General features: G+C 38.3%; 1 long non-coding RNA gene across 4 annotated transcripts in view; it reads right to left on the reverse strand.

The window, feature by feature from the left end:
* The window catches only part of LOC144303163 (uncharacterized), a 250781-nt gene that overhangs the window by 113695 nt on the left and 112297 nt on the right, over positions 1–24789 (reverse strand). For 2 of the 4 annotated variants that reach the window (XR_013370199.1, XR_013370186.1), the window contains 3 exons: positions 15490–15770; positions 12934–13020; positions 6279–6408 (listed from right to left, as the gene is read on the reverse strand). The exons of the other annotated variants lie outside the window; for them this stretch is intronic. This is a non-coding gene — a long non-coding RNA (uncharacterized LOC144303163). Of the gene's footprint in view, positions 1–6278; positions 6409–12933; positions 13021–15489; positions 15771–24789 lie in introns of those variants that run through there. 4 annotated transcript variants of the gene reach the window in all.

Raw genomic sequence — 24789 nt, forward strand, 5'->3', positions numbered from 1 at the left:
CATTTCTAGATGGCAAAAAAAGCTCCAGAGTCAACAATTTTTTCACCCACGTTATTGTTAGAACCTGAGGTTAGAGTCATAGTCTATACCCCAATTTAGCGGCCTTATGTCCAACAATAATGTCTTTCTCCTTTTCCCCAACAAAGGGTTCTCACTATTTTTATTTTTAGTGGTAAACTGGAGAAGTCCACAAGAAGTAGAGGCACTGGCTTTGTCCGTCCAAGGAGGGTGCACACTGGAGGAAGTCAGTATCCTGTAGCTATCTGGTGCCAGCAGGGGACTGAACAGCCCTAGACTGAGCACTCCCTACTTGCTTTTTGAAGACACAGCTACTGGAGTGCAACAGTCCTTGCTTCCCCTGAAACTATCTTATCAGTTCCCACTCCTGATGCCCTGTGGATGCAGGGAAATTGTTAGCATAAACACTCCCATAAACAACTCAGTCAGCCGAAGTGCCAAAATTAAGCTTCTTAATTTAGCAGTTTGATTTAAAAACCTTTTTCTCTCTCAGTTTCAAGTCAGTTATTTATAAAAGTTTTCACTTATCTGACAGAGTCCAGCTCTTCCAAATAACTTTCCCCTCCCTCTGGGAAGCACTTATTTAGTAGCTTGCCCTCTGAAACAATGAAGAAAAGCACACCTAGGGACATACGGACAAAAGGCCTCAGGAATTGCCAGAAAGGAAGACATTCTAAACGAGAGGATCCTGATTTCACTGAATTCAACATCATAAAGCAAGAGCCATCCAGAGAGGTCACTAAAATCAATCATGTAACTATTTAATGGATATTTGCTATTGGTTGTCTGGCCCTGTTTGGAGGCCTGGAATAGAAGATTTAAATCTGAAATTCACAGATGTTGCTCATGTACAGCTTCCATGTGAATCAGAGTCAATGAAATTAGAGCTAAAAGAGACAGTAGAGATAATCAATCCTAGTCTTTCAATGAGGCCAGTATATCGGGCAATTGGGCATTCAAGTTCCGCATCTTTCATATTGCAGCTCTACAGGAGATATTCAACACTACATGCCAAGGGCTCACCATACCCCAAATGCCCTTTCAATGACTGAAGAAAGAACAAACCATTTACAGTGTACTTGTGTTCAGTTTCGGTGCATTCTTGTCTTCAGAAGTCTAGATACTTTTAATATTGCCAGATTCTTCTTGATATTTTATAAGTATTGTATAATGTATACATGATTTTTCTTTTTCTTTTGTTTCTTGGAAGTTGAGAGGTGAATGGGAAATCCAATTAACATCTAAATTTGTTTTTATGACCTATATTTTTTTATGTTTACATGTTGTTGATTTTCTACTTATATTTTATTTGTGTTGTAAGTGGCTTAAAATTCTTTATGAGATAACTAAAGTGTATACTAAATTAACTTAAATGTCTGGCATTTCAGTTCAATGTAAACTGTTACTGCACCATCAACCTTTGATAACTGAATTATAAAGTGGGATGAGAAGTAGAATGAAATCCTGTTTGAAGTGGCTTTGAATAAATTTTTTTTTAAATGCAGTTAAAAAAAAAGTCTAGATAGTGTATCTAAGGCATCACTATTAATCAGGATGCTTGTATTAACTGTTTCACTTCTACACTTGGATGAGTAAGTATTTCTATATGACAAAGTGAACCTGCTACCATAGTCATTGTCAGCCTTTGGGTCCAATCATTTTGCTGAATTCACAGGGTTGTCTTAAATGGGAAAAATATATATGGAAGTGGTCAAATATATAAGTGTACTTTTTAAGTCTATGAAGTACTCTTTCCATATAAGATTAGTTCTTTTAATAGAATCAGTATACTGAGATTGCAAGTCTAACCATAATTATTTACCTTATTTGTCGCTTATTATCAAGCTCAACTTATGAGGATATTAATGATAATAATAAGCTGTGAAGGTCATACCGGGCTAATCATAGCAGATGCACATAAAAAAATATATCAGTATGAAACACACCCAAGGAATCTCATTGATGTGGCATGAAGTCAGAGAAATTTTTTTGGAACTGAAAGTCAAGAAACGTAAGATACCATTCCAGCTCTGCCTTTTCCTATTTGGCTTTGAGCAAATCACTTCCTTGTGTGAGCCTTTCTTCTTTTGCTCTGTGAAATAAGGGTATTATGGAAGATGGTCACCCAGGTGCCAGTGTCCTTAGGCTTGAAGATTTTACTGATGTTTATTATTCAGAAAAAAACAAAGACAGCAAGAATCCCATCTGACATTTAGAGATGATTGGTCGAGGGACCACGAGTTTCCCAGAAGTGGAGAATGTAAATTTGAATAAAGACGTGATGTAACTTTGAAGGCAAAGTGACTGTGTCTCTGTCAATTCCTGAGTGACGGGTTCCCTGGGTGGCTCTGCTGGCCCTGGGAAGACAAACCGTATTTGTAGTCAGCATGGAACAGACTGTAGGTCAGAAATGAGCGCCTTTAGCCACACTTGAATGACTGGATAGCAGCCTTGTCAGATGTGTCTGTGCTCAGTGTCGAGAACAGTGATAGACATATGCTGGCCATCTTTCCCATCCGTTAATATTCTAGACATTTAGGAAGAATGTCTTGTAGATCAAGAATTCAGAAGTCAGTTACTGGATGTGCTTAGATTTTGCAACACAGTTTTTCTGTTCAAATGCAAACTTCTACTACTTGAATGTTAAAAGATACCTATGGTCCTCCCCTGGGCCCATCTCTTTCTACTTCTGAACAAACAACTTAAAACTTTTTGCTTAGATTCAGTCTTGAAATTTGTGCTGATTGATATTGATGTCCTCATTTGTATCCTTGGTGTTGATAACAGAAAGAAGTTCTAGCTCTTTGAAGTAAATGTGTTCAAAAGGACCCCTAATTATCTTCTCTTAGTTGGAAATCGGTATCTTACTTTACCTCCTGACCAGCATAAATTTATGTGAAAATGGATGAGACTTTAACAGAAAACATATCCTGTTCCCAAACCAGCATATATATAAACTTGGGAATAAAGAAAGAGAAAAATGAAAGTTACAATAAAGTGTGGATGAATGCAACTTTATAAAAAGGAATAAACAAATGGAAATGCAACTAACTCTCCAAAATTATAGAATTATAGAGCTGATAGGAACTTCAGAATCATTTTATCCAAATCCTTCAGTTAAACAAAGAACCTGGGCTCAAGATGATAAAAATAGCCTGCTCATAGCCAGCTGGCTACTTAGTGATAAAATCAGAATTAGAATTCAAGTCTGTATAACTTATTTATTCCATTTGAAATTATAAAATCGTGAGGTCAAGTCTACGCCTTTATTTATGTAATAACAAATTTTTTTAATACTTTTAAGAAAAAATTATGAAAGTTACTCTTTTAGGAGGAAATATCTTATGCTACTTACTATTAATCTTAGTCAAGTAACCTTCAAAACCAATGCCAGGATATTCCTTAAAGAATATTCTTGGGGCATCTTGGCTAGCTCAGTCAGTAGAGCATGTAACTCTTGATCTCAGGGTGCTAAGTTCAAGTCCTGTGTTGGGCATAGGACTTACTTTACTTTAAAATATGTGTGTGTGTGTGTGTGTGTGTGTGTGTGTATTTTCTCACTGAAATTATAAAATGAGGAATTTTCATAATTAAAATTTTCTGGCAGGTATCATAAAAAAGCTATCTGCTCCCTAAAACTATGAGCGAGGACTCTGAATATTTTCCTCCCTGGAGAGCTCCAAAAGGCAATTAGGAAGTATAAGAAAAAAAAAAAAAAAAAAACAAGAAAAGAGGCCCAGGGATTAGAATATAACAGCCCAGGATAATAAGGATAGGCACTATAAATTAATTCTATAATAAAATAATCAAATATTGGATAAACATAATCTGACTGGTCATCTCACTGATGTACTGCAATTTATTCCAGAGATTGGGAAAGAGAATACAGATGGATCATTATACATCCATCACCACACTTGGAAAACCAACTTCAGGTTCCCACTCAACAGATTGCAATGTGTAATCATTACTCACATTTATCTCCCAGATATATGTACTCATACATATAACGAAATGAACTATGTAGACAAATATATATTGGGTGTCAAAAGAATGACATAAAGAGTAAAAAAAGGCAAGAAAAGTAGCAGAATAAAAGAAACAACGTTTGAGTAGGATGTTCTGTGGGCCAGGCTATTTGTATATAATTACATTTCAATTTTTCAATAAAGAAGTGAAGCAAATACTACTATTCTCACATCAACAATAAAGAGGCTAATACTCAGGAAGGTTAAATACCCTGCCCTAGCTCATAAAATCTAATAAGTGATAAAGTCAAAATTCAAACTGATACACATCTGACTTGAAGAGGAGAGGGAAATCCCTGTGAACTAGGGTAATTAAGGAAAGCTTAATTTTATGCAACCTGAGAATGGTCTAATAGAAGTAAGATACAGAGAAGGCATTCTAGAAGACTATGCATGGAACTAAGTATGAAAAACTAAAGGTAGATGGTAGATAGATCACTTGAGAAACTAAGCTTCTGATTAAAATTAAATTTATAATAGATAACTCAAGACTTCACTCCAGTTAGCTTTCTTTCTGGAAGAGTGTTATGCTTTTCTAGAAAATATAAGTCAAAATTTAATAATTTCTATTGCCCTGTTAAAATAATCTTGTGGCATGTGGAGGAAGACTGATTCTATGGTGGCCCCATGATTTCCCATCTTCTGGAATTCATGTCTTTATGTAATCTCTTCCCTTGAGCATGAGTGGCACCTGTGACTTGCCTTAACAGTAAAATATGACAAAGATGTTGACATGTCACTCCTATATTATGTTTACATAATATAACACTTCATCTTGTTAGCCAACGAGCTCTTGCCTCCCTGCTGGCCCTGAAGAATCAAGCTGTCATGTTGTAAACTGCCTACAGGGCAGACCACACGGCAGAGAACTGTGGACAGTCTCTTGGAGATAGTGGCCTCCCGTCAATATGCAACAAACGAAACAAAACAAAAACAAAAACTAAACCAGAAAGTTCACATTCTACAGTGCGAGGAAATGAATTCTGCCAATAATCTGGATGAACTTGGAACTGAATCCTTCTATGATTGAGCCTTCAGATAAGAAGGCAATCTGTAGGCACTTTGGTTATAGCCCAGTTAAAACCCTGAAGCAGAAACCCCAGCTAACCGTGCCTGGACTCCTGACCTGCAGAAACTGCAAGGTAATGCCTTGGTTTTGGTCATTTGTTATGCAGCATGGATAACACACTTTCCATATGGTAACTTGTCCAAGCTGGAAACTCACAAAGAGCTGTAGTTATTAAGGAATCTCCAGTCTTAGACTGTTTGTTCATTCTAGTTGCATTTCTGATAGTGATGACTCTTAATGACATAAGTGGGATAGTAATTTGTTCAGCTGTTTCTAACACATGTGAATCATTGGAGACAGCTTCCAGAAACTATTCCTCTAAGTAGCATATCTGGATGATATGGCCTGCTGTGTGCCTTCTGCCCTTAAATTGTTCCTGCTACTTGTAGTCATGACCCTTTTATCACCTCCATTAGGGAATAGGTCACACCAGAGTCCCTGATTAGCTGGAGTGACCAAATAAATCATTGTCCAAACTGAAACAATCTTAAGAGCACAAGGAAAGAGACTGGTCTTCTCTGCTTCTAAGATATCATGATTCTGTGTTGTGAAAGCTTGAAATCTTAGATTTCATGGGTTTCAAATTTTGATGGAACTCAAAGGTGATATATGATGCACATTAATCAGTATCAGTAGAGTAAAACAGTACTGTTCCATTAAAATTGTCATGGCAATGGCTTTCAGTACAAATTTATAGTGTATCTTTTCTGACAGCCCAAATCTTTTGGTCCATGCAGCCATATATAGTCTCCATGCAACTGCAGATCATTTATTTTAGCACTTGAAATAACAACCGGATTCATTTGATCCTGAGTAATCTTGTAGTCACACCTTGTTTTTGTTTGTTGTTCTTGTTTTGCCAAAACAAAAATAAAGCTAAAGTGTTTTACCAACAGAACGTGTCTATCCCAATGGAATAATAGAGATACCATGATTTTTTTAGTCCTGGAAGATTTCATGAGGAAGTACCATATGAACTCATGTAGAATTATTTTTATGTCTTTATTTTTTTTTAGGTTTCACATTACCGGATGAGAATTACTAGGTCCAATAAGATCCGCGCTTACAGTAAAGTCTGTGATAGAGAAATATTTGGTAATACGTCTTGTATTAACACAAAAATACAAAATTGCATTTTAAGTACTTTGTAAAGAGATCTGAAGATTGATTTTTGTCTATAATTCAATTTGTGGGTTGAATACCTGCTATAGGCTGCCTGTGTCTTCTCTCACTTTCCCTCTTTTAACCATGTCAATTTGATTGTTAGAAGCTCCTTAACCAGAAGGGCAGAGGCTAAAGAAAAGAACAGTTGTGAAAATCAGTTCAGCTATTGCCCTCATAAAATTTTAGTGAAGACATTTGAAATTACTAGTTGGAGGTTTCATATCTCCTTGCAGACTTTCCTCCATTAGGTATAATTGAGAGTTATCTATGTATGAGTTCCATAAGCCACTTTAGAAGTTATGATGTTTATTTGCACTTGAATATTCAAAAAAAATCTGTGAAAATATTTTAGGCTATTACCTGTGAGTAGAAGATTTTCTTTAGATTCCACTTAAAATGCAATATTGTTTAGCCTTGCGTATTTGCCTTAAGTAGTCGGTAGATTTGAACTTAGTGGCATCTATAAAACCACTCATTCAGGGAAAACAAAGTAAATGGAAGAAGGAAGAGAAGAATTTTACCACCAGCAGATAGATTTTAGGTATGAAGTAAAGAAGAACTTTTGGGGTGGTAAATAGTAGCTACATTTTGGGGAAAACCTAAGAAAATGAGTAAAGAAATTTTCTTCTAAGCTTTATTTAAACACAGGGCACATTCTTTTCACTGAGCTGTTTTTCTTGTGGTCTTACTGGAAGGCAAGGTGAGCCAGGTGAAATCATGGCTCTTTCTAAACTCAGTGGTCCTATGCAAATCATTTCAAACCCGTTTTGTTTAAAAAGTTGCTTGCACATGATTTCCTGCCTTTGAGAAATCTTTATGATATTGCTGATTAATCTTCACATGCGTGATAGCATAAAAAAAGTCACTTCTGTTTAGATTCAAGAAAGATTGCCATCAAATCCCACTACACTATTTCCAATGGAGTTTCCATAAAAGCTGTTTAGAAGGCCTCACGATTACATCACAAAAACACAACACATAAGAAAGGAAAAAAAATCAACTTTCAGAAGTCTAAAATAATCACTGAATAGAGCAGCAGTTTAAGAGAGTCACAAGCACACTAAAGCTGCATTGATTTATATTCCACTATTATGAAATTTTAAATGATTACTTGACAGGTAGATCTTTGAAAAAAAAAAGTTTCCATGTAATTATGTAGTATAAATAATATGGTTTGGATAAATCTAGCATAGGAATTAATTTTGAAATATTAATATGGAGGCAAGTCATTGGCCAACTTCAAAGGCATCTATTGTTCAATAGGCTCAAGCACTAGCTTGTAATCTTCCCTCTCCAAACCTGGTTCTCTCAGTTTTTTCAATTTGTTAAATTAAACCACGATCTATCATTCTTTATGACAGAAATCATTGTTGATATCCCCACTACTCCCCAAACAGATCCCCTTTAACAAATCCTGTCTGTTTTACGTACTAAAGAGTTCTCATGCCTGTGTAGGTCTCCTCTTCTCTACTACCATCATCGCCCCCTAGTCCAGCTATTATCTTTTTGCCTATATTTCCACAGTAATCTCCCAACTACTCTCCTTTCCAATCCTTTTGTCTCACAGTGGCTAGAAATTGCTTTTCAGAATGTCATTCCCAACCTATACCTCTTAAATCCTTTATTCACTTCTTATTACTCCTAAGATAAAGATAGAGTTATTTAAAGTCACCGACAAAATCAACTTTGTGTCGTCTAGTCCTGCCTACATCCTCTACCTGAAAACACTCTGTCTATCTTTTGGGAGAGAGGATTACTTAACCCCTATGCTGCCTTTTCCTTGTGAAGAGTCCTCTGCTTTGAGTAACACCACTAGCGTGCTGTCTACCCTTGCTCATTCCAGTCTCCATTTACCTGCCACCTCCACCTCTCTTGATTGGTTCTGTGCTCCTCCGAGAAAGAAACAGGCATTCAACATTGACCACCAACTACTACAGCAGAATTGTCTTTATTTTCACCATTCCAGCTTTCTGGCTTCTGCCAGAGACTTTTCTCCATGGTTCTCCCTTTGCTCTGGACATACTTCTCTTCACTTATCACTTCCTATATTTCAGTTCAAGTTCTTTCTTCCTTTTCTTTTTCACTGAGGCAAATCCTCCTTTTATAGACTGCAGGATCAATGCTTACTACATGGCAAGTTCACAATTTTTTTCTAATGATTTGACTACTTACTATCCATCTCTTCACTATTCTAGAAACCCTCTGAAGTCCTGGGCTATCTTGTTTTTTTCTTCACTGAATTCCCACTACCTAGCACAGTTCCCTTTAAATATTTGTTGGTTGACTAAATAAATGAATAGAATGATCTTTGCCTTTCCTGATACTCCACATATAGGTTCTTGCAATTACTACCCTCTCACTTCTTACCTCTCCATTACCCAAATTTCTTCATCACTTTCCCCAATTTCTATTGGCATCTTCTCTGCGTCCTTAACAATGAGACTTCCTTGTTATGCACTTCCTTAATTTATGTATGTTTTTATACAATATTCACTAACAAGACATCTGCTCCCTTCCAGTCATTAGAAACATGTAGAAAGAAAAAATATTCATTTCTCCAATGAAAACCACTTAAATGGTTAAGTAAATTCATTAATAGAAATTCTCCATTACTTTTTGTTCCCTTTGTTCTGACTTATCCACTACCACCTAATATCTTCAGGACTATATTTCTGCCCTCTCTCAAATATTTACAGAGTATCTGTACATCTTGGGTTTTTACCTCCTTGGGATTGTAAACAAAGAGACAAGAGATGATGGTGAGAGATACGTACATAAATACATACATACACGGAGTGTACATTTGTGAGTATCTGTGCATGTATTGTGTGCTTCCGTGTATGCGTGTAGTGCCTGTCCTCAAAGATAAGAAAGAGAAACAAATAATTATAATTTAAAATATCAATGAAAACAAAGTACAATCTATTTATTTCTCTAATGACCCTTAGGCAGTATCCACTGAACTGAACTATATGAAATTGTCAATATTCAATGGTTTATGACCACATAAGGAAAAAAATGGCTTTGCCATAATATTTAACCTAATCAAAGCATCGAAACCATTTGTCAAAAAGGAAAAAAAAAATGTCATCCCCAAACTAAACCCAGCTGTTCTTTCACCATGAAATGAGATAACTGAATTACTTCACTTTTTAAATGAATTAATGGAACTGACCTGCTTGGGCCTTCCATAGAAGCATTTTAATTTAAGCAAACTTTAGTTTCAATGCTACTTTACTCACATACGGAGTGTAGTTAATATAAAGTCAAAGGCCAGTGACCCACTAATTGGTGCTCCCTTTTGGCGTCTTCCAGTGGAGCATGCACAGGGAGAAAAATCTGCGTGGTTGCCTTAAACGCGCACTCTTGCGCTCCCCCAACCACTACCCCACCTCTCTCTCTCTGACTGTGCTCCAAGGCAAACTTAAGCAAACGTTTTTTTTTTTTTTTTTTTTTTCCACAGTCAGGCAACATTTATCCTAACCAACATTTACCCAAATCGATACATTTTAATTGAAACTAATGGCAGTTAGCTTAAACCAACAGATTTTTCACTGGCCTAAGTACATTAAATCAATGTATTTCTCAAAATTGCTATATCTTATGTAAAACAATGCATTTTCATTTTATCCAGGACACATTTTTATTCCACTCTAATCTGCCAAGTTAAAGAGTCAGACTGAAGTAATAGATTTCTTTTTTTTTAATACCAGCCCTAAGATCTTGAATGAAAGAAACATATTAATCATTCAGATATATGAATTCGATTTCATTCGATTTAATGTAACAGACATTTATTGAGCACCTACTGTTTGTGAGATACTGTGCTTGACACTCTGGAGAGTACAAAGTGATTAAGATAGAGTTCCTGCCCACAGAAGCTCATAATTTAGTGGTGAATACTTCCATGGACAGGATTAATTATAACATAAGACAAACAGCAAGGGAAATGCAATGGAGGAAGATATTAACTATGACTGAGGGGTTCAGGAGGAGCTATGAAGGAGGTTGCATTTAAGCTCATCTTTGAACAATAGATACCCGTAGTGGGAAGAACGTGCTAGATAGATTGGATGGCTGGGATGATATATCAGTTTGATAATACCAGCTATTATAACTAAATATACCTCCTAAATGTTCAATAGCTTAATGAAATAGAAATTAATTTCTCACTACACAACAGTCCACAGTGGCTGTTCCTGGTCAGGAATCAACTATCCTTAACTGATGTTTCTAGAATGAAGGGTCCTTTCCAACTGGTGACTTTAACATCTCCTAGGACTTCAAAAACTCTGCATCCAGCAAGTAGAAGGAAAAGAGCTTGGAGAACATACATTTGCTTCTAACAGCCTTAGCTGAGAGTGATACCAGTCACTTCATCCTTTGTTCCGTGGGTAGAAACTCGATGCAAATGGACTGAAGATGTAGATTGTACCTGAAAAGCTACACCCTAGCGATAACTGTATACTATAGAAGAAGGAATATGAACTTAAGTGGACAGCCAGTTACTCTGCCACAGAGACCCCAGGTGAGAAATACAGAGGGTTATGAATGTGGCATAAAAGACATATAGGGAATATTTTAGGAGGTTGGATAGGCCAGAGGATGAAGAGTTTTGTACATCACCCTATTAATTCTACACATATTGGGAGCCACTGAAAGAGATTAGTTTTCTTACAAAAGAGACCCCAGATGGAGCTGGAGTGGATTTTGCTAAGTGAAATAAGTCAGTCAGAGAAAGACAAATCCCCGATGATCTCACTCACAGGTGGAATTTAAGAAAGGAAACTGATGAACATAGGAGGAAGGGACAAAGAAAAAGAGGAGAGGGAAACAAACCATAAGAGACTCTTACTGATAGACAACAAACTGAGGACTGATGGAAGGAGGTGGGTGGGGGATGGGCTAGATGGGTGATGGGGATTAAGGAAGGCACTTGTGATGAGCACTGGGTGTGGTATGTACCTGATGAATCACTGAATTCTACTCCTGAAATCAATATTGCATTGTATGTTAACTAAAATTTAAATAAGTGAATAAATAATAAAATTACAAATTAATAAACGAGACCCCACAATGTCCCCCTCATGCCTTCCATCATAGGAGGACAGAGTGAGAAGTTAGCAGTCCACAATCCAGAGAGAGCCTTCACCAGTACCTGAGCACACTAGCACCCTGATCTAAAACTTATAGTCTCCAGAACTGTGAGAAATACATTTGCATTGTTTATAAGCTACCCATTCTGTGGCAATTTGTTACAGCAACTCAAACCAACTGAGACAGACCCCTATTTAATTTTCTAACCCATCAAATGAAAAAAGCAGTGCCTCTTTGAGAGGGTGGTTTACCCTGTGGTTTACTTCTAGATTACCCAAGAGGACAGTAATGGGGACTTTTATAATTGTTTCTTTTAAAATGAGAATATATGTTTATGTCACCTAGGTTTATAAGCTTAAGTAGAACAATTCATGAGATGGTAATATAGCCGTCACTTTTTGAGGAACTACAATACACTAGGTGTGCAATGTACACTATTTCTAATCCTTACATTTTAAAAACCTGGCCTTCAGATAGCCTCCCCTACCCTCTTCATTCATTCTACTAAATTCCATCACTGTGATGTGAGTAAACTGCTTAAATGCTCTGTTTTCAAGAAGATGCACCTGCACTGCAACTGGGCAAAGCTGGCAATTGCATGCCTAATCGGGCACACGATTGCACACTGACAACATGCCAGCATTTCCAGCAGGTGGGCCCATGAGAAATGAAATTAACTCTTACCTTGACAAGAGCCTGCAAACAAGTATTTGGTCCTCAGCTAGGGTTCGCTGTCCTCTCTTTGAGCATTCCATTACATACACAAGATTATTTGCTGCTTTATTGCTTACCTACAATTTACTCATGAATTTATCTGTGTTAATATGATTTATTGAAAATCATCTGGTTTGCAAAGCTTTGGATCTCCATTTTTTTGTCTTATCACATTCCTAAACCATAACATGTGACATATACATTGGCTATAAGTACATATGTGTTTGTTTATAAAAGTGGCACATTCTCTAACAATGAGAAAAAAATCCCCTTCACTCCCTCATCCTCAATGAATTTCCTGATAGTGTTTCCATCTTGCCAAATGGAACATTTCCCCCTCTTTGCCTCTCCCAGTACAGCTGATTTGATATGGTTGATTAAGAAGAAGAGACCTTCCTACTTCCTGTTCTGAGAAGGGAGGGATCATGTCTTATGTTGGTTTTTATAATGATTATGGCATCTGAGAATGCAGGTACTTTATCTTCAATTTTCAAGACCTATGAGGCTGCTGCCAACGAGCTTATTAAAGGCCACTGAGAAACTGAGCAGAACCAAGTACCTGGATTTGATCTATTGACTTGATTCCTTTATGCAAATTTCAAAATACAAATATCAGTTATGGGGCATTAACTATAGAATTTCTTTAATTTATCACCATATATGGTTCTTGTTAACTTCCTACAGGCATGCAGAAGTGCTTTACACATCTGAACTTTGGAACAGCGAACTCTGGGTTAAAGTCTTTGTTCTATCACTTATCGATTATGTGATTGAGAACAAGCACTAAACCTCTGGAGTTGCAGCTCTCTTTTCTGTATAAAAAAGGAATAATAGTTAACTTACAATTTATTTTGATGATTAAATATGTTCCATATTTAGAGTCCATCACAATGTCAGCCACCTAATAGTCTTTAAAATGTTGATATCAATCTGTAAAAATATATGACATAAGCTTAATGTTTACATACTAAAATTTATATGACACATATTAAATATATAACACAAAACTGAGTGGGACCTTTTTTTAAAGATTTCTATTTATTTATTCATGAGAGATACACACAGAGAGAGAAGCAGATACATAGGCAGAGGGAGAAGCAGGCTCCATGTAGGGAGCCTGACGTGGGACTCGATCCCAGAACTCCAGGATCATGCCCTGAGCCAAAGGCAGATACTCAACCACTGAGCCACCCAGTCATCCCTGGGCTTTTCTTTTTGCCCTGGATTTAGTGCTTGAGGCCCAAAGTTGAAGACAAATTGGTACTGTGTTGCCTACATGTAAAAAGAGAACTTGTAGTAATTGTGTCCTGACATCATCTACTGAGTCATATTTTGGGGAAAAGAACTGGCCCTACTTTCAGGTGCCCAAAAGGAATGTTCCACTAACAGCTTTCTGGGTCTTAGAAACTAAGACCAAGAAGACAAAGTTAGCTGAGAATGACTGGCATCCTAGAGACTGTAGTGTTTATGGTTAGAAAGGAGGTGCTCCTCCACTCCTTTGTGAAACTGTCACAATGTTAGAAGCACTCGTCCTAGAGACTAGTGTTGTCCTAAAGGAGGAAAGACTTGCATCTCCATTTCCTGCTAAATGACTGAGAAACCACAGAAGCAATGAAAGTGAAAGTGAGTTGTTGGAGAGAATGACTTGCATTTTCTGAAGACTAGGAGTTTATAAGAACATAGAGCCTGGGGTCCAGGTATTGTCAGGAGATTGCTGAATATGAGAGACTTGCTTTTGACAACAACAGGACAAAAAGGGATCACAATATCGTCTGCTTAGGGAAAAGATGGGGCAACTTCCCGCCTCATCCCAGTTTCCTGCAACCCTTAAAGGACATTGATAAGGAAACCAGTTATTCCTGATTCCAGAGAGCCCAAGCGCTTTGAGGTACCTTATGCTGGCCAAGTCTTAAAAACTAAGAGAGCATTTTGGAGGCATGGATCACTAGTAAGAGCTGAAGAGAAGCATGACTGCTCTCTCTAAATGGGTTAACTGTAGTAGAGAATTCTAAATTAAGGCTGATCACTGCCTCAACAAAGCTACATGAACTAACCATGTGGAAGCCAATCCGCTGGCAGAGATACCAACAACGAACAAAACGGACCAAGCCAGAGTTAGATTAGGGATGCCTCCCCACAACTAACAAGCTTGAAAAAAATGATGTCTTCCTCACCTATTTCCCTTCCCATCCTTCACACAAGAAGCTTTAAAAGGGAACAGATACTAGAATAGGATGAAAAATGAAAACGAAGGCCCTTTTCAACCTCAGATCTCTTTAAGCCACAGGTTAACTGTGTGCTGAGGGAAATGATGAATGATAATAATGAAAATAATAATTATTATAATGATAGCTAGCACTTCTATCTCTTTCATTCTATACCAGGCAACATTCCAGGTTCTTCATGTATAGAAAATCACAAGAGCCATATGATGTAACCTATTTTCCTATCTCCATTTCACTGCTGAGAAAATGGAGCTCATTTGAGTGTGAGTGACTAACCCAAGAAACCAGAGCTAATAGATGGGGCTCTTGGATTGAAATTAATAGAGTCTGGCTCTAATATTTGCACTCCTAAACTGCAGTTTAGAATTGTAATATGGGCTGAGATTCTAATATTCAAAATGTATACAAATTTTCATTGAAGGACATGAGAAGACAATTTGACAGAATAAGTTTGAAGACAGAGATCGAAGGAAAATAAAAGCATTGCATATGTATACCGTACCAAGTTAGCTGCTCAATAAACTCTCAATAAGCTGATTTTAAAAGTATAGTATATATGATAAATGGTACACACATATAACATATACATTCAAATTGGAGGCTCACAAGGGCACCCAATAAATTTTTGTTAAAAGAATAATATTTGCTGATATAACAATAATTACTGTAATGTGTATCATTCGCTACTATAATGGGTAACATATGTGAAATTCTATGCAAATGTCCATAATTGAAATTATTGATCACAAGATATTGGATTTATCTTTATTTCTTAGATGTTTGCCATGAGCTTTCTTTATTGAAAAGCCCGAGAAGATAAACACAGATGCACCCTCTTAAGAAAACAAACTCTCATTTTTTATTTTTATGTCATTACAATGGAAATGGTAGATGCTTGATCACAAGGGAAGTTTAATATTAGATTGAAGAAAATATTAAAAAGTACAGACACTGGCTAAAACAAGTCTATACAGGCACAGGGGAGGGTCCTGGTGACATGCTAGGTCTTCTCCACATCTAATTTTGATAATATGATTGATGATGTGATTTCTCATAAGTGGTGGAAAGAAACAACATCAAAACTAATCACATTATGCTGGCATTTGGAAGTCTAAATAAAAGGTATGTGAACTCATTACAGGAAGATATTTTTTCATTTGAAATTTAAATTTACCAGCCCATCCATATTTGTCTGGAAAACTTGTGAATTTGTTTGTAGATGAAAATGACCAGAGTTGAGCAATCAGTTCCAACTGATTACGGTTTATAATAGGCAGCACAGGGACTTCCTGGCGGTTACAGATCTGCCTTTACAATCCCAAGAATCGGGAGGAGGATGCCATGCTCTGAATCTTCATAACCGTGTTTCGCTGTCCCTTCAAACAAAGAAACGGCCCTCCAGATGCTAATGGAATTTCTCTTTGCAAATTTAGCTTCTTCTGTGGTTTTATTTTTCTGTAAAATGGAAATGTTTAAGAGTTTTAAGTTGAGAGGATAGTATGCCTTTATTTCATAGACGTTTCAATGATACAGTCATGGCTGTGTGGCAGTCTCTACCAAGGGGGAAATTAACTTTAATATAAAAACACGCAGCTAGGAGAACTCAAGAAGTCTATCATTTTTCCAATATGCAGTATTCAAACCCCACAGTTGCACACCCTACACTTAAGCTATCAAGAAATTTAGGCTATTTGAAATGTTACAAATGTGCAAGCAATACCCATTATCCTAGATGGGCGATACAATTTATGGAAGATATAATAAATAGAGGGAAATTTAGTATGTTTGTTCAATATAGAGTAGGTAATTGAAGTACAGGATCCAAAGTAAAACCATAAACAATAATTAGATAGTGGCAATGTGGAGAGTTGGCTGTGACCCACATAATAATACAGCTGAGCCTCAGCAAAGACAGAAGCTGGCTTGCAGTTGGAAGCAGATTATAAAGGGAATGTATGTTTAATAAACATCTGGAGAAACTGTGATAATATCCGAAGAGGAATCTTCTGAAGGAGGGAACTCTCTAATCTTAACCTTACAATCTTAATTTGTGGAGGAACATATGATTACGTAGATGTTATTATGTACATCTGGCGTGGAGTTAGCGTGATGTCGCTGGGAGCCTCAGCATTGAGCAAATTGCAGTAAAAATGTGTACAGTTGCTCAGTGCAGATAGTAGCACTAAAAGTTCTCTTCAAGGTTGTTGTACTCTTTAGGGTCTTGGGTGCGAATAATAGAAAGAGAGGCTGTCTACTTTAAGGCAAAAATAAAATTTAAAGGAGGGACACAAGAAGCTCACAGCATTACTGGGGGGTTTGAGGAAAGGATTTGAAAAATGAGAAGGCCCAGGCAGCAGGAACAAAGTGAACAATGCGCTGTCATTTCCGTTGGAAGACGCATTTTCTAATTAGTGTCTACCGCTCACTCAGAAGCCAAACTACCGGGAGAGAACCCCTGATGGACTGATGGTGAGGTGAATGTGCACCCCTCATTGCACAGAACAGGGAGGGGTAGAATATGTTCCTTGAATCTTTCCTCAGGAGGTATATGCTTTCTGATGCTTATTACATAATCAAATTATAGGTATAATCATATCAGAGATAATTTATCTATTATGTAGTAATATGTAACATAACACATACCATAATAATATATTTTAAAAATACTCTAGAAAGCGCTAGGATGCAAAAGCTCCACCTTTCAGGAATCTCTTTCAGACATGAATCATTGAAGGAAGTAGGAGGAAAAAAAGCAGTACAAGATAGAGCCCAAAGAGGTAGCTGCTACTACCCTCATTTTACACGAGTGGAGAGAAACCTAAGAGAGTAAAATAAGATGCCACATATTAACAGTCTGAAAGGAAGGAAATGAATATCATGCCTAATGTACAATGAGGCAGTTGAGATGGGCATAGTTTATTGACAAAATTGGGAAAATTTTGAGACTGAAAGCATCGCCATTAATATTTTTGACAGGACAACAGGTTTAGACACAAGTATCCTCGGCATATCATATCCTTGGCATATCAGAATGCAACAAGCCTGAAAAAAAAAAAAACACTACATCATACAAAGGACACAGTTTACTGGCTTTGGTCACTTTGGTCAGAAGCAACCAGAACAGAGCTGCCCCAATAGAACTTTCCACAATGATAGAAATATTCTATATCCAGGTGTCCAACATGAGGAATCTGTCCAAAGTCTGGCAGTCACTAACCACATTTGGCTATTGACCCCTTGCAATGTAGCTAGTGTGACTAAAGAACTAAGTTTTTGTTTTGTTTTAATTTTATTTATTCATTTGAGACAGATAAACAGAGAGAGAAAGTGCACGTGTGAGCTGGGGGAGGAGCAGAGGGAAAAGGGGAAGCAGATTCTTCACTGACCAGAGACCCCGATGTGGCCATGGTGTGGGGCTTGATGCTGGATTGATCCCTGGATCCTGGGATCATAACCTGAACCAAAGTCAGACTCTGAAGCCATTGAGCCACTCAGCCACCCCTAGAAGTAAATTTTTGACGTATTTAATTTTAATTAATGTAAACAGCTACATGCCTCATGGCTACCCATAAGGAGAGGTCAGAAGTAGACTTACTTAATGTTCACTAGATTTTTATAGCTATTTATTATAGCACTCTGAGAGGTGTTTTAACACGGGACTTTATCAAGACAATGGGTGTCATTAGACAAAAAAATGAGTACGTGAAAAAAACATACAACTAGAAAGGGGCTGGAGGACTGAAACTTTTTTTTCCCTAATGCATTGCACTGATACTAACAGGCAGCTCACGGTATACACAATCTACCACATACAACCAATGACACTAAAACCAATCATAAGCAGCGTCATGACACCTGTCTGTTGACTATGGGATGTCACAGTGATGGCAAATTGCAATAAAAGTTTCTAGACACCTTTCATTTGTACACCAGCAACAAACAGTGTGTGTATCAACTCCAGTCCATAGATCACGTGGCAAGGGGCCGTGCTATAGGTACAATAACTCAGGTATAAACCTACCATGTTCATAGAAGCTATTACAAAAGATGGGAAGATGGGGAGGAAGAAGGAGAAATCAGCTCTCCATTTTAATGGCCCGTGTATTAGATACACAGCATATTACTTGCACCCTGTTCTTACTGAGATCACTAATGGACATTTACATTCCCAGCAAATAAAGTGCTCTATCGTTCAGCTCCACTGGATCCAATGCAGAGAATCCAGATGGAAAAGCTCTGCAGCTGTTTGGGGTAGAGCTGAGGGAAGCGGTTCTCAGTTTGCCCTTACAGATCGCTCAGATAGGAAAATAAATGGGAAATACTTAGATTTCTAGTCGGCAGGAGGGTAAGGGGATCAATGATAACGGTAACTAGGGGGTAACAATGTAGTATCCTGAAAGAGAAAATCTGCTAATCACTTTGCTGGGGAAAGTTAATGTTGTTTTTACAGTTTACTCACTTTGATCCCAAAGATTATCAACATGTCAAGCCAGATCATATCCCCTTGGCCATCTTTTATAATGGAAAGGCAAATTTAACAAATGTGTTTATGAGATATATACATATATGTATGCATATATACATATATATATTTAAAGATTTTTTATTTATTTATTCATGAGAGACACAGAGAGAAAGAGAGAGGCAGAGGGGGAAGCAGACTCCATACAGGGAGCCCGACATGGGACTCCATCTCCGGTCTCCAGGATCACGCCCTGGGTTGAAAGTGGTGCTAAACCGCTGAGCCACCCGGGCTGCCCTGTTTATGATATATTTCAAAAGTGAATAAAGAAATGTATTTTCTCTTTAAAAAAAAGTATTTTTTATTATAAACATAGATGAAATGGACATATGTTTATTGAACTGAGGCAGGAGGGACCCACAACACTAATGAGTAATTTTTGTACAATGTCCACGATTTTGCAGCTCCTCAGAATTCTTTCTGATAATTGTACACATTATAGAGTGCTACTTGCTATAAAAAATATAAAGAAAGAAAGAAAGAAAGAAAGAAAGAAAGAAAGAAAGAAAGAAAGAAAGAAAGAAAGAGTGGCCCCTAATATTATTCCTAATCCCAGCATCTAAAGATTAGGGGCACCTGGGTGGCTCAGTCAGTTAATTGCCCTGACTCTTGATTTCGGCTCAGGTCATGATCTCGGGGTCGTGAGATGAACAGAGGTCCTAAGAAGGTTCTCTCTCTCTCTGTCTCTCTCTCTCTCACCCTCTACCATTGCCCCTCCACTCCTGCCCCTCAAAAAACGCAAACACCATATTCACCTTGTGGTGTATCGGATGCTATTCTTGCAACAACACCTATTTTTGTGCTGGAAATAAGTCTGCTTTCCTAACAGTCCCACTTCGCAGAGCGATACGTTCCTGTGGGAAAGGAGGCTTCCAGCGCTGGAGCCGCACTCTGAACAGCAAGCTTTGTTGATGCACCCACTACAGAGTTGGACTCTGCTGTAGGTCTTGTGAATAAGACCCTGATACTCACAAAAGAAGAACTTATCTGGGGGTTTTTGGTTGGTTTGTTGGCTCAGCGAGAATCCATTCTTAAGTCATATCTGAATTTCTGTAAATTCAGAATTAGTGGGGTCCGCGTTAATGAGGTTCGATTGTATCCCAGGCTATTGATAAAATTGCCATGCCCCAGATTCAACGCATGCCTCCCGCCGAAGTTAGACTGCTGCTTCCACACGGGTTGAAGAGGGCAGCTTCTTCCTGGTACAAAACATCAGCGCTTTTTAATTACACTATTATGTGGTGTAAGGTGGACCTCTAAGATGACCTACCCGAGGAAGTCAGCACTTTTTGAGTAAGCACCAGCATATTTTTTTACTTCGCTCTGCAGCCCCCTATTCACTTTCAAGTGGATCAGGTTTCCTTTCTCTGGATCTTTAGCTTTTGTCCATTAGAGTTTCCCCCAAAGACCATTTTATCAAACAAAGCAAAACACTTTAGAAAAGATTGTAAGTTCTTTGCAGAGTTATAGCTTATGCTTTGTTTATGTATAGTGAACACTTACTGAGTTAGCACTCCCCAAAGGAAAATCTGGGGAGATATCAGAAAAATGTTTTCGGTAATTGCTACTTGGTCTGATCTCCTGGTATTTTGTGGTGTTTTATGCAGCATTAATGGTATCGCCTGAGATGCTCAGGGTACAAAAGAACTTCTAAGTACAGGTCCATTATCAAATATAAGGGAGTCATTTTCAAATCTCTGAGGGAATCAAGGGAGTTGGTATTTAAACGCTGTTCTTGGAGCAATGTGACAACAACATGCCTCGAGAAGATTTAATACACTTTAATGTGTGTGTGTGTGTGTGCGAGTGTGTGGACACGCATCCCTAATCACAAATGCGATGGGTAAAGATCCAGTACCTCTCTGTCAGGCACGCAGAAATTTCTCATCACATTATGATTATTATTATTTATTATTATTTTGCTAAACCAGCCATTAACTTTCAGTATCCTTCTAACACATGTTCGGAATTTATGTAAATCTGGGAGCTACTGAAAAGCCTTTCAATTTCATTTAATTTGCCCTCCAAATTGTTATTTGGGGTCTTTACAGCTTAACTGTTCTCACTTGCAAATATTGGCAGGGAGAAGGCCCAAACAAGCCTACCTCTCTTACCACCGTGGGTCATTCCCTAAGTTCCACTGCCCAGTGAACAGACTCCTCCTAGACCTGAAATCTGGTCTCATCCATTGGTGATAAAAATGCCCACTCATTCGGTGGAAACAGAAGCATCTCCCAGTTTCTGTCATACAGGACACACTGTATTCTTATTCCATATTGTGTCTTTATTTTACTGTCTCTTTGTTCTTGGATTCACTAAGTGCCTCCCACTAGACTGCAGGAGCTCCGTACGGATTCACCTGCATCTGGTCACTACTTCTGCAGGACTGGGGGTGCAGGCTCTGGAATTCTAGCTCAGGTGGGCCCTGAGAGCTGCTTTCCCGATGGTAGGTGGAAATGTGACATATTCACGGTTCAGAATCTGGATGCTGAAGTTCATTGGCTTGACTCCTACCGGCTGGGTTTTAACCTAGGTAACCTTTTCCCTCTCTTCTGCAAATTTCCCCTTCTCCCTTCCTAGCCTTTTGTTTGGGGAACCGGGTTACCACCCTGAAGACATGACAAAGGAGGCCGGCAGCACCTACACAGTGCCTGTCAAAATCGGCTAGATCCTGTGTTTCCCTATAAAACCCCAGCCCCTTCCTTCAGGCAGGCTTGTGGTTTTGAAGGCCAGAGCCTGCTGCGGCCTCCTTTGCCTGGAAAAGCAATAAAGCTTCTTCCTCTCAATACCCAAACTCTGTCTTCGCCTTACAGATTTCGGTTCTGGAGCACAGAGGTCAGTTTTCAACACCTTCAGAAAGAAAAGACAAGGGGAATACAGGCCTTTAATCTCTAAAACCATCTACCCACTGAGTGTGCTATGGACCTTGAGATCCCAAAGTCATATTCCCCACGCCCTTGGATATTGAAGAACATGTGTGAAAACAGCAAAATAATAATAGTAAATTAGATGATCATCGTTAATATAGATTGAGTAATTTCTTTTTTTTTTTTTAATTTTTATTTATTTATGATAGTCACAGAGAGAGAGAGAGAGGCAGAGACACAGGCAGAGGGAGAAGCAGGCTCCACGCACCGGGAGCCCGACGTGGGATTCGATCCCGGGTCTCCAGGATCGCGCCCTGGGCCAAAGGCAGGCGCCAAACCGCGCGCCACCCAGGGATCCCAGATTGAGTAATTTCTAGGGAGCAGAGGCTGTCATAATACTTAACTCTATGATCTCATTTAATTATGTCAGTATTAAAAATAGTACCTAATATTTACTGAGTGCTGACAATATACAGTCAACATTCCAGATGCTTGATTTAAGCTCAAAAAAAAAATCCTTTGACGTAGATACATTGTGACATCCGCTTTTAAAAATCAGGAATCAGAGGTACAATAAATGAATAATTGGCACAGATGCACAATAAATAAGGCTAATTTGTCCAATGTTATATTGCTAGTAAACAACAAAGTCAGATCAGGAACCTGGATGGTCTGAGTCAGGTATAGATCCTGTTATTGCTCAAAGTCACCAAAGAGTGTTTTATCCCCATCCCCTATCCCGCCTCTAATCTGAATGTTGATGTGTCTATAAAAGAAAAAGAATAGCATAACTATGTCAGTGATTTGAGTGTCTTCAACGTGTGAACAAAAGTAGTTGTGTTTTATGTGTCAAAAGTGCGACTCTGGTTTCAGCAAACATTAAAAGTGATCAAGAGAATAGGACTGGTGGTGAGTGTGTTGGTTCAATGCTTGGCTTCAAATCCAGTTCTACCAATTCTTAGCAATGACTTCTGGGTTCCAGCTCAGCTTCCTTATCTTCCAGCAGGCCTACTAGTGCAGTACCTTCTCATAGATTTCTCTGAATTAATGCAAGTTAATGTGTTTAAAATATAACCCTGACGGAGTCAGCAATGTATAGGTTAGTTAATATTATCATTTGGCTCCATTATGCAGAGCTAGAATCAAAAGGGGAAGTTTCTGTGAACAGATTTCAACTCACAAAATAGAAGTTATTCAAAAGACTGTCCAAAGATAGAACTAGGAGAAATGAGCTCCTCTTAATAGAGACATCCAAGGCACTGGGGTTTGGTAAGGAATCTGCAAGGTCTATTTATTCCCTGGATCGATGTCAGACCAGTCCACTCTAAACTGGCTTCTAATTCAGAGGTTTTCTATTCCCATGATTACCCTTCATCATTTTTGTCAAAGGTGAGCGCCTTACTGCCAATGAGCGTGTAAGAACGAAGAAGAAATAAAGGCGCTAGAACAGTGAGGTACGGTGGAAAAAGACACAGGCTTGAGGCAGCTGAGCATTGACCTTGTGACTTTGGGGAAATTCCTTAACTGTTTTGAATCTAAGAAAAGGGTAGGGGAGGCAGTGCTGGAATGTAGTGCACATGAAAGGTACTTAGAACCTACAAAAAGCTAGAGATGAGGGTCGCATTTAATTCTAGGGGGAAGGAATCAATGCAGACCTAGAGTATGGAACACCATGCAGGCGGGTCTAGAGCTAAAGAAGCAGAGATTCAGGAGGACTCTGGTTTGCTGGAGATGTTGCCTTAAACCAAAGAGGAAAGCACAGAAGGGAGGAGGAGCCAGATTTAAAAGCAAAGCCGGTTGCTGCATAAATCTCCTTGAGGTCTCCAGCAACAACTCTGCCTCCCTTTTTTGAGAAATAGCCCTATCTGGGTTTCCCAGTTATAGCTCAGTCGAGAGAATGCTGGAGAAATAAATTATGCCCCCACCCCACATTTTAGCTGTCTTTGGCTACAATACTATGGAAGCCACCATTCTTAAAGAGCGTCATCTTTTATTTATTAGCATCATGAAACATCCTGCAAGTAACTGAATTATGTGATCAATGTTAATGCTAATCAAAGTTATCAACGTCGAGTGTTCTCTTCTCCACATGGCGTGGTCCTTGCTGCTCCCATGATGCCAATTGCATGATTTGTACATAGCCCTAATTTGCTGATTAGACTGATCGTCTCAGTTCCTGCTATTCCGAGTTCTTACCCCCTTGCTATTTTTGGTTTCAGTTCAGCATTAATATTAGGGAAATGCCATCAGAAAGAACAAGGTATTTGGAATTAAATCCAGCCAGACAAATTTTAGAACTTTAAATATGTGAATCTTTTGAGTATCTGAGTTATTAACCATTAGACATTTAATAAATAATGCAATCAGATTAGGAGGAAAACTGATTTAAAAAATATATACATTTATTTCTCATATAAGCCTCAGTCAAAATTTAATTGGAATCAATAAGTCATATGCCAAGTACAGGAAATTACATCCTATAACAAGTGCATCTTGTCTTATTTCATTCATTTTCAGATGGTAAGTACAAATTCATACATAAATGTGTTAGAATATCAATACATAATACTCTGCTCATAATATTTCTGCTCAGACAGAGGGGATTCTGGAATCAGAGAAGGACACGATTCAAGGGGTGTTAAAAGGGAATGGAAGAGAATGCACACAGTGGGTGCAAACTCTATCCCATTGCACCAAAGCCAGAAGTGCATCGGCTGCTCCCCTTTCTTACTGCCCCAAGTGAAACGGAATCACATCTCTGTATTTACTCTGCCATGTGGCATTGTGCAGTTTATTTCACATTCTATGAGAAATGCCTGTCTCTTGAGAGGTGGTGAAAGTGAAACAAATCAGCAAATAGGAGCTCCTCGGCTGCAGTGCTGGACATAGCACACAGGTGGAGCTTAATAATTGCTCTGGTTCTGCTTTCTGTTTGTTGTGATACCTCACTCTGTCACACTTTGACATTCATCATGACTTGGTTTTGGCAAAACAAAGATGTGTGTTGGGGTGAGAAATTACAGGAGTGGATAGTACAGGTCTAGCTCATCACCGGGAATGATTCCATTTCTGGCTTTAGAATTGA

Source organism: Canis aureus, chromosome 2 (assembly GCF_053574225.1).
Source record: "Canis aureus isolate CA01 chromosome 2, VMU_Caureus_v.1.0, whole genome shotgun sequence".
In the NCBI taxonomy this organism is placed as follows: Eukaryota; Metazoa; Chordata; class Mammalia; order Carnivora; family Canidae; genus Canis; species Canis aureus.